Source organism: Delphinapterus leucas, chromosome 2, assembly GCF_059928025.1.
Source record: "Delphinapterus leucas isolate spDelLeu-1000000601 "Yukka" chromosome 2, BTC_Dleu_Yukka2, whole genome shotgun sequence".
Lineage (NCBI taxonomy): Eukaryota > Metazoa > Chordata > Mammalia > Artiodactyla > Monodontidae > Delphinapterus > Delphinapterus leucas.
Window position 1 is genome coordinate 87,586,442 of NC_143130.1, and position 11,699 is coordinate 87,598,140.

Sequence of the window (11,699 nt, forward strand, 5' to 3'; positions counted from 1 at the left end):
TACTGACAGAAGGTTTCGGGTGAAACTGTGCAGCTCAGGTCAAGAAGGATGAGGAGCTTCCCTGCTGGGCTTCCTGACATGAACTCTTTCTAGTTCAATCCACCATGCCTTCTCTTCAGCCTGACTGCTCTCCTTCATTCCTGACTCAAAGCTTTCAAGTTCCTTCCTTCATCCATTCAGCTCATGCACCGAGTCCATATGGCTCTGTGCTCAGAGATACATATGGGGTGAGATCCAGTCCCTGGCCTTAAGGAGCTCAGCAGAAGAAAGACCAGCAGACCCACAATTATGGAGAGAGAAGCCTGAAGCAGGAATAACTGGTGCTCTGGGGTCTCAGAGAGGGCATGAGAAACTCTGCTAGGCAATGGAAAGAGCTGGTCTGAAAGATGACCCTGAAGGAGTTTATCAGCTAGAGGTGGGCTAAGGTTAGGCAGAGAGCATCCCAGGCACAGGGAGCTGCAGGTGGAAAAACACAGAAGAATGAACGGAGGGCTCAGGGATAGTAGTCCCTCTGCACGGTGGGAGAGGAGGTGTATGGTTAGTGTGGTAATGACCCAGATTCCAACCACACCACTGGATGTGATGGCCATATGTTCCCTCCGCCATGTGGATTTATCATCCCTGAGGATGCCTGAGGCCATAACAACTAATAATAAGGTTTCAAATGAGTGAAATCCCATGCAGCCACTTCTGACTCTCATCTCACATGCCGCTGCACGGACATGGCTGGGCTTGTACGGGGCTCAACAGTCACTGTGAATCAGGCTCTGGGATCAGGGCTCATATTCACAAGTCACAGTGTGGAACGAAGGAGTATAAGTTGTAGAACTGAGGCACCTATTGCCCTAGCTGCAGGAGTGTTGGCATCTTATGGCTCAGATTAATTTTCCTCTAGGACTTGCTCTCATTTGAAGAGAGTGAACTCACCCAAAGCCATGACCCCTTCCCATAACTCACATCTAGTGATAACCCACATCCAGTGATAGATGCAAGGAACAAAGCCTGGGTCCCTTACCTTGATACAGAACAACTCTAAGGGACCACTCCAGCTCCAGGGCCTCCCATGGGACTGGCTGACCTTGTCACTCTGCATGGCAGCTCAGCTCCCTCTTCTCCTAATCCTGCTTCCTTCACTCCACCATAGGTGTTCATGCCAAGAGCACTTCCAATGCACACAAATCTCTGTCTCAGAGTCTACTCTCCAGAGAACCTGATCCACAACAGATACCCTAGGCAGCCTGGTTCCCATTCAAACAAGAGCAGATAGTATTAACATAGTTTCAGAAAGACTGTATCAATCTGAAGGAAGTTGGTCAGCCATGGAAACCAGGTAAGGTAGTTGCTGGCAGTGCTCACTCATGCACGTGCTGGAAGAAGGGGCCTTGTCATGGCCTCATAAGTTGTGTTCCACCTGGAAAAACATTTCTCTCCTGGGGAGCTGGATGTGTAGGGCTACTGCATCTGGTGCCGTTAGATGAACCCACATCCTATAACTAAATCCTCTTTCCCATTTCTCATGCTCATCAAGAAGCAGTGTGATTCTCATCTGCCCTTCTGTGTACCTGCAGACAGAGAGTGCCTGGATGCGTGGTCCATCTGGCAGTTATACTTTCTTATTTTCAATTATCACATTGATATTCAGGCTTGGAGTCCACCACTTGAAAATTCCATCAGCCTGAGTGGACTGACGGGTGCTGAGAGAGTGGGGAAGATATATGTGGAAGCCCGCAAGGCAGAGCCTAAAACTTGGATGACAGTCAATCCACCATGGTAATGCCCTTCTGGGGATCTCTTGGTACAGAGTCAACTTCTTATGATAGTTTAGCCTAGACTTTCAAATGTCCATAGACTTAACTCAGAGGGAACACAGAAACAGTTCTGCTTTCCCAGTGCAGCCCCTTCTCAGACCAAACTCACTAGGAAACAAACCTCTTTTCCTTCAGATGTCAGGGGAGATGGCTGTTGGGAGGTTAAAGAGCTTTTTCACAAGGAAAGGAAAGGAAAGGAATTGAGAGCTTCCCCTGGAGTGAGCAAGGACCAAGGCCCTCCTGTGAGGAGGTATGGTTGGTATATTAAAGCAAGATTTCTGTAAGTAGAGATGATTTTGCTGGTAACTGCTTTCTGAGTTCACTTTAAACCTCAACAGTAAATTGATTGATGTTGGTGAATAAAAATTCACATTTTAAGGCAAGACTAGATAAATTTCAACATAAAGCTTTTTCTCTGCCCTTTGGCCCCTTTTCTCCTCTGCAGTGTTCACTGTACATCTGCATTATGCATTAACCAGACCTCCCCAATGGCAAAAATACCTGCTTAACCATAAAGATCACTTTTTCTTCTTCTGACGTCAACCAGGTAACTCCTTAGAAGATAACATTCTTTCCTCAACGCTGTAAGGTGTCACAATGACCCACTACTCACTTTTTACCTGTGGATATCTTGGTAATTTTTATGTACAATGACATTATATCATTTCCCTTAAAGATAGCAGTTGATGATCACACTGGTCAGATGACCTGGGGAGACACTGGGCCATACCTAACAGAAGTTCTTAGCTTAAATACTTACTTGTGACCCTATTAATATTATTAGCTATATTACTTGTACTCTGCCTCTTTTAGAAGATGATTATTTCTTGCATTACCAAATGTGTGATTGAGCCTCAGATACAATTATTGATGATTAGATGACTTGAATCTATTGACCAAATATACAGTCCTATAAGATCAATGATTTTAATAGTGTAACTCCAGATATGAGAAGAAGCAACAAGACGGAACCATTTTTTGTACCATAATGGAATAGTAAGACAGGCAGTCCAGAGGCTTTTGGCTACTGTTAACAGGGCCTAGTCCAGTAATAAGTGGCCTATCAATGAAATCCCCACCTGACATGGGCATAAACATTCCTAGCCCCTTGGGACAAATTGGTCATGAAATGCCTCCAAACCTTGGTTGAAATTAAAACCTAAATAAACGGAAGGGACTGTAAAATAAAGAATGTTACCCATCATCCAGTTCTACAAGAATTAAATTATTAGCCACTGCCATCACTGACATGCAATGTACCCTGAAAGGAATTCAGGGTGAGGCACCCTATGCTAAGGGAAAACTGGCAGAACAAGACTTTAGATAGTTGGATATTTTCAACAGAAAATTTTTATGAACCCAGTTTCTTATATCTTCCCATAGTTAGAAAAGCACTGAAGCCATTAACTGTTTCTTCCTCATGAATAGTAGCAATCTTCTACTGAGATGACTGCTTCATTTCACGTACACCTTTGCCAAAATCCCAAGTACACTGACCTCTCCCTGTACCTCTTTGAAACAGTTCTCAGAGTTCTTGGAGCGACTGTCTACTGGGTTATTATCCTCAGGATTATTGGCTCGAATAAAATTTTCCATCTCTTTCTTAGATCAACTATCGATCAACTGTTTTCACTGACAAAACTCTAAGTAAATAAGGAGTCAAAATTGTGTCTGCCCAGCTGCTTGATGCCTAAAGAACATCCACTTAGCTTCCAGTCCCTGAGAGCAGGACACCAGGCTAATACCTTCCAGATACTGTCTTTGAAAAATGGAATTCTGGATGGACATTTCCTGTCTCTCACAATCTGGTGTTTCTTTGTGGGGAGAGGGGTATTCTCCAAGTCTCTGCTTTTGAAAACTGACTTCAAAATGGAATTTAGGAAATCACTCTCATCTCTACACCACCTCTATCTCCTCCCTAATCTCTCTCCTCAACACCACATTACATCCGGTTCCTATATGGCGTGTGGGTCCCCAGAAGTCTACTGCAGGAGAACATGTATGACCTCTGGTCAGTTGAGGTGACTTTCTCCTGGACAGGTGTCTTGTGTCACCTGGACCTGGTGACATGATGGTAGAGATGCCGGCAAGGCCTGTCTCAGAGTGGCAGTGCTGGTGGAGAGCTCCTACTATCTCCCCAAGGCCCTCTCTTGCTCCTTAGGCAAAGGAAGCTCAGGGAGTGTTGTGAGCAGAGCCCAGAACTGATTCCTAGACCAGGGCCCCTTCCACCAGGACATTTGCTGGGCTGTTTCACTCATGCACTAATCAATCACACATTTAGACAACTACTTAGTCCACAAATGTTCAATAAGCCTCTACCGTGGGAAAGCACAGAGCTGGGGTCAATAAAAGGAGCAGGAAGAAGTGTGGGTGCTGGTGGGGGGAGCCATAGATAGGCACATGCAGAAGGACACGATGTAGACCCTGCAGTAGTAGCCCGTGCCTGCAGGAGGCCTTAGCTCCCAGGTGACAGAAGAGGATTCGAAAGGTCATATGAAGGGCCAGGGGAAACATCCCCACCTCACAACTTGGTAGAGGGCTCCAGGCCCTTGGAACAGAGGACAGGCACTGCCAGCCAGGACCGGCTTCACAATCTGTGGGACCCAGAGCAAAATGAAAATCTGAGGCCCTTTGCTCAAAAAAAAAAAAAAAAGTATTAAGATCAAGACAGTAAGAGCAGAACATTAATCCAAGCATGGGGCTCTTCTAAGTACAGGACTCCATGTGACTTCACACGCCCATGGAGCTGGCCCTGATGCTACTCATATTTACCATTTCATTCACAAAGCCAAGGAATGTCAGACCACCCAGTACCTAATCCAGGCAACTCCTGAGCAAAAAAGGAAGCAGAGGCCCAGAGAAATGAAGTGACTTGTCCACAGTCTCACAGCTGGTTACTGGCAGCCAAGTCTCCTTAGAAAACAGCTACACCCTGCTTTGCCAATCAGAATTATATCCCATAGATTTGTCTACCTGCTTGTTTACTTCCTACTGTAAAGCTGGCTAGGTATAGGATAAAAAGAAGAAAATATGCTCGTTTGTACATAAAATAAGGCCCCCCCAAACCTGAAGGCAGAACCCTTTATCTGCCCCAGATTCTCTAGCCACCACTGCTGGCTCCTCTTTCTGGGGAAGCAGCCCAGGTCCACCCAGGAAGTCTCTCCACTGTCCAGATGCTCAGGCATGGCACATGGCACTCCACCACATGACTGGCATCTTTCAAGGGTCTCCTGACCATCCTTGATGAGGGTGAGGGGAGACAGAGCACAAATCACGACCTGTCACCGCTGAAAGGACCACAGAGATGAGCAGAATAACACTTCCATTCTATAGATCAGAGACCTGAGGCCCAGAGAAGGGCTGTGGAGAGCTGGGAGAAGAACAAAGGTCTGCTGGTAGAGAGCTCCCCAAATGCCAGTCTTGGCTCAGAAACTGTGTGTGACCATATTGCTAGCTGTACTTCCTTCTCTACAACATTGGGAGGTAAGCGGAGAAGAAAGACAAGAAGGTGTGATGAAAGCAGCTTCTGAGCCAGATAGACCTGGACAGTTCTGCTGCTTTCCAGCTGTACAAGTTTTGCTATCATGGAAATACTAAGTCTCAGTTTCCCCATCTAAAAAATGAGCATAGAATGTACCCCACACATTGGAGGCAATGAGATGGCCTAAGAGGCCCTGATCCTGCCATTATAGTATGTGCTCAACCAAGGTTGTGTCCTGCCCACCCTCCCTCTCTTCCTCTGCATCAGGAGTTCCAGCTGGGGCCACACTGGAAACCTTTCATGGGTGGTGTGAGGTGAAGCATCCCAGCATCTAGTTGCATCTCCTGAAAGATATGGACCTGAAGACCTTATGAGAAAAGACTTTAACCATGTATACAACTGGGGTTCTGACTCACTGGCAAACTAGGGTTCAGTGGGAAGCGACAGGGAGAAGCAGAGGGATCCTCATTATGGATCAGCAAAGGCCTGGCATAACATCAGACACACCCAGAATGCCCAGAAATCTCTGAGGGAAGAAGGAACCTTGAAATAGCTGCTAAGACCCTGTGCACCAGCAGGGGAAGTTAATAAGTAGTAAAATCCATGAGTTCCCATTAAGGGGGGGGTCTCCTGGTTACTCAGGCTGCTGAGGCCTGCAACTGCCTCCACCCCACACAATGACATGAAGAAGCCTACAGGGGCCCCTATGGGTGGGGGACTCCAAGGATTGCCCATTGGCCATTTCTGTCACCAAAGCTGCTCCTTTCCAGCTCACCACTCATGCGCCCTCCTCCATGTAACTTTCATCCCCTCCTGCCTTCACTCCTGCTGACTCTCAGCTTAAAAGCCCCTTTGTACCCAAAGAAGTCTTCTCCTGTCTCAGCGCCTCTCCTTGGGGAAGCTCTTCTCAGCCCATCAGCAGGAACCTCGTACACATTTGTGGTCCTTCACACTGGCCTGGATCTCTCTCCCGTGGCAGCCTCTCCCTGGGGCCGGGACCCAGGCCTTTGTCCCCAGACACTGTGAACCTCCTGGGGCAAGAAACTTTAAATTGGTCACCTCTGTACACTCCTCAGTGCCTGACACAGTGCTGGTGAATGTCTTTGGTTCAATAAAATGGGATAATTGGGTCACTAATTATTCCACACATGTGCAAGTCTCTGCCCTCTACATTTCAGTCCCAGCGTTTGAGAAAAACAGAAAAGCAGGGCAAGAGGCCCAGATGCATCCCTTCCTGTGCTGAGAGCAGCATTGGGGAAGTAAGCAGAAGCCCACGGTACCCTTCCCCACCCCCTGCACCACACACACCAACCAGCACATGCACACTGCAGAGCCTTCACTGGTTTCTGGGCATTTCATTATCTTTGTCATGTTTCCCATGGCCTATGGGTCACAGAAAGGGGTCACACATGAGGTCACTGGCAGGGTTTACACCACAATCTCTGCAATTCACTGGGGAAATCCACCCTGGCAGACCCACCACCTACAGGTTTTCCACAGCCCTGGTCTCCCAAGTGCCAGCCCTCAAGATCCCTTGCTTCCGCATGTCCTCAGACACTTGCAGTTCCCCAAGGCTTCCATGTCCTGAGCAACCCCTCCTACCCAGAAACACCTGTCTCTGAACCTGTGTATCCAGCCTTGGCTCTCTCTGCAGTGCCATGGACTCTGATTACAGACACTCTCATCAGAGTTCCTGCAGGGGATGGGGGCACATTTAAAACCATGCACACGGGCTTCCCTGGTGGCACAGTGGTTGAGAGTCCGCCTGCCGACGGAGGGAACACGGGTTCGTGCCCCAGTCTGGGAAGATCCCACGTGCCACGGAGCGGCTGGGCCCGTGAGCCATGGCCGCTGAACCTGCGCGTCCAGAGCCTGTGCTCCGCAACGGGAGAGGCCACAGCAGTGAGAGGCCCGCGTACCACAGAAAAACAAAACAAAACAAAACAAAAAACCATGCACACGAGGATGGAGGACTGAGTTCTGGAGCATAGGCACTTCTGCAGAGAAAAGAGGGGGTGAGGGCTTGGACTTAGTTGTACAGTTCTAGTTCTCTAAAGCGACGGGCAGGGGTTCTAAAGCCAATGTGGCAAATAGGAGGGGTGTCCATGGTTGGCAAAATACTCTGTGTGTGTGTGTGCATGCATATTTCATAATTTAAAAATTTTAAAAAGAACAAAAGCACTTGAGGATTTAAGTACAACATACTTCAGAAACATATGACAGCAGTAGGACTCTCCTAGACCTTCTGTTCATTCTTAGGCATTGGAATAATTTTGGCCTCAGTCTGCTCCCCAAATCAGCTCCCCTGAGGGACCTTCCTCCCCTCCTCTTCCCTAGCCAACCCTGGGCCCCTGCTCCTTCTTCCCTCCTGCCTGTGGCTGGCCTGCATCCCTTTCTTCCTGGGGCCCAATCATCTCTGCTTCCAAGACCAAGCCTGGCCCAACCAGCCCCCAAATTCTCCCCCATCCTGCACATTCTTACCTTCTTCCCAGTGGCCCTCAGGCTGCTTAGGGCTGCCAGCCACAGAGGCCACATTGAAATTAACAAAAGGAATGCCTACAGAATCCTCACACATTCCTTCAATCTCATAGGAAGGAGGGTGTGGCCAAGAAGATCCTGAACTCCTTTCCTCCCAGGGTCACACCAAAATTACAACTATTTACAGAGCAACTACTGATGAGAAAGGTCTGAAGACTAGCAGAAAGGATCTTCTACAACTAAAGATATAAAGAAGGAACCACAACGAGACAGGTAGGAGGGACGGGAGACATGGTTAAGATCCCTACACCCCGGGTGGGCAACTCACTAATGAGAGGATAATTATGACTGCAGATGTCTTCCCCAATGAGTCAGGTGTATGAACCCCACATTAGGCTCCCCAGCTGGATGTTCTACACCAAGAAGATGAGCACCCCCCAGAACTTCTGTGTTTTTGTAATGGCTAAAATCAAACTTATTTATTTTTTTCTTTAGTTTTTATTGAAATATAGTTGATTTATATGTATATACTTTCTTAGATTCTTTTCCATTAGCGGTTATTACATGATATTGAGTATAGTTCCCTGGGCTATACAGTAGGTCCTTGTTGGCTATCTATTTTATATATAGTAGTGTATATATTTTAATCCCAAACTCCCCTTTGGGATTGATCCCTCCCCCAACCTAGCCGCTTTGGTAACCATAAGCTTGTTTTCTATGTCTGTCAGTCTGTTCCTGTTTTGTAAATAAGTTCATTTGTATCTTTTTCTTAGAGTCCACATATGAAAGCAATATCATATGATATTTGTCTTTGATACTAACTTCACTTAGTATGTTAATTTCTAGGTCCATCCATGTTGCTGCAAATGACATTTTTTTTTTTTTTTTACAGCTGAGTAAGATTCCATTGGTATATTCCATGTAGTATATTCCATATACCACATCTTCTTTATCCATTCATCTGTCAACGGACACTTAGGATGCTTCCATGTCTTGGTTATTGTAATAAATAGTGCTGCTATGAACATTGGGGTACATGTATCTTTCCGAATTACAGTTTTCTCTGGACATATGCCCAGAAGTGGGATTGCTGGATCATATGTTAGCTCTATTTTTAGTTTTTTAAGGAACCTCCATACTGTTTTCCATAGTGGCTGCACCAATTTACACTCCCAACAGTGGTGTAGGAGGGTTCCTTTTTCCCCACAACCTCTTCAGCATTTATTATTTGTAGACTTTTTCATGATGGCTATTCTGACCCATGTGAAGTGATACCTTACTATAGTTTTGATTTGCATTTCTCTAATAATTAGTGATATTGAGCATCTTTTCATGTGCCTGTTGGCCATCTGTACGTCTTCTCTGGAGCAATGTCTATTTAGATCTTCTGCCCATTTTTTTGATTGGGTTGTTTGATTTTTTTTTACATTGAGCTGCATGAGCTGTTTGTATATTATGGAAATTAATCCCTTGTGGGTCACATCGTTTGCAAATATTTTTTCCCATTCCTTAAGTGGGCTTTTTGCTTTGTTTATCATTTCCTTTCCTGTGCAAAAGCTTTTAAGTTAAGTTAGGTTCCATTTGTTTATTTTTGTTTGTATTTTCATTACTCTAGGAGACAGATCCAAAATGATATTGCTGCGATTTATGTCAGAGTGTTCTGCCTATGTTTCCCTATAGGAGTTTTACAGTATCCAATCTTACATTTAGGTCTTTAATCCATTTTTAGTTTATTTTTGTATATGGTGTTAGAGAATGTTCTAATTTCATTCTTTCACATGTAGCTGTCCAGTTTTACTGTGCTGTCCAGTTTTCCCAGCACCACTTTTGGAAGAGACTGTCTTTTCTCAATTGTATTTTCTTGCTTCCTTTGTTGTAGATTAATTGGCCACAAGTGCACTGTCAATGCACTTTATTTCTGGGCTCTCTATCCTGCAGAACATTTGGCTTTAAGGCCAGTAGGGCTACTTCTGGGAGAGCCAGAGGTCTGTGGAGAATAGAAAATCCAGCCCTAAAAGGTGCATATAAAATTTCACATGCTCTAAGTCCAAGGGCAGAAGAAGTAATCTGAAAGAAGCCTGGGTCAAACCCACTTGTTGATCTTAGAGAGCCTCCCAGAGAGGCAAGAGGCAACTGAAACTCAGCCTAAGAACTTAGATACTGGCAGCAGTCACTAATGAGAGCACATCCCACTAAGAGAACACTGGTGCTGGTAATCACCATTGTGGAATTCTCTGTCTAGATTATTAGTGCAGTGCAGTGACTTGCCCTTGTCCACTTGCGAGTCTGCCTCAGTCCCGGGAAGCCCCAGTCCAGGCAATTAGCTGGGCAGGGATACTGCCCCACTCACCAACAGGCCTGCTGCTGAAGGACACCCTGCGTACCCAGTAGCTCCAGGACTGGCCCTACCCACCAATAGGCCAGTAAAGCCCCAGGACCTCCAGGACCCTGACACTAGCCATCAGACCCAGGCCCACACACCAGAAGGCCTACATTAGCCCTAAATCCAGTCTCACCAACCATAGGTAGGCCCCAGCACTGGTCCCAACCACCCTCAGGTTGACGCCCACTCCTGAAACCCAGGGCACTGCAGCCAGAGACCCTGGGACCCAGCTCTGCCCACCAGAGGGTCAGCACTAGCCCTGAGGCCCCTCCTCAGCCCTGCCACTGCCCACCAGCCAGCTAACATCTACAACAGAAACTCAGGACCTTGAAGCCAGACACAGATCCACCCACCAGTGAGTCACCCCTAGGTCTGGGACTGTCCTCACCCATCACTGGGTGGACAATAGCCCTGGGAAAACCATGGCACTACAGCCAGTTGTGTCGGGGTCTGGTGCACTCACCAGTGGGCTATCACTAGCTCTGGGTCAGCCCGGAGCCCACGGCCACACAAGTCAGGAATTGGCCCTGCCCACCAGTGGGCGTACACCAGGCCCAGATACCCCTAAGCCATGGCCCCCCCCATCAACAGGCTGATCCAACTCTGGAAGCCCTGAACCTACTGCTGGCCACCCCGAGATGAAGCTTTGCCCACCACTAGACCAGCATTAGCCCAAGGACCCCCTTTCCCAGGGCTCTGTAGCCAATCATTTCATGACACAGCCCTGCCCACCTACAGGGGGCAGCCTATGCCCAAGGCAGGGCCTGGCAACCCACCTGACACAGGTGCAGCTACACCAACCACCACGCCTATAGTAGTCAGCCTGCCACAACAGACAGACCCACGCAGTTCACACCGAGGGCACCACTAAAGCTTATTGCTTGGGTGACCAGAGGGGAGTGCACTGATGGGCCCCATAGGACATTTGCGCATAAGGCCACTTTTCCAAGATTGAAAACAAAACCAACCTACCAAACATATAGGAATAAAAATGGTGAATTAGGCAAAATGAGGCACCAGAGAAATATGTTCCAAATGAAGGAATAAGATAAAACACCAAAAGAAGAACTAAGTGAAGTGGAGATAAGCAACCTACATGATAAAGAGTTTAAGGTTATGGTCATAAAGATGGTCAAAAAGTCAGAAGAAGAATGGATGAAGACAGTGAGAAGTTAGAAATTTTCCTTCTTACTGTAAAACCTTACTCTTTGGGAGAAGTAATTTTGAACAGGAAGGGGGTGAGGGATTGCTTTTTAAAAAAAAAAAAAAAAATTGATTTGGCCTCCAGACGAAAAGATTGCCTAAACCAGGTGCTGATGAAGTCAAAGAATGACTCCAACTCTGGAATGAGCTTCATTTTCATGTATTTTGGTAAGAAATTTGGCTCTCAGTTGAGAATTCAGTCACTCTACCTGTTCAAGGGCAAGATGATAAGGTTCTATCAGACCAAGTGTCTAAACAAAACTGAGACTCTACCAAGGTCAGAAATGCTGCACTTCAAGCCAAAAGATCTCTCTTGGGCTTGCTTGTTTTGACTTGTAACTACAAA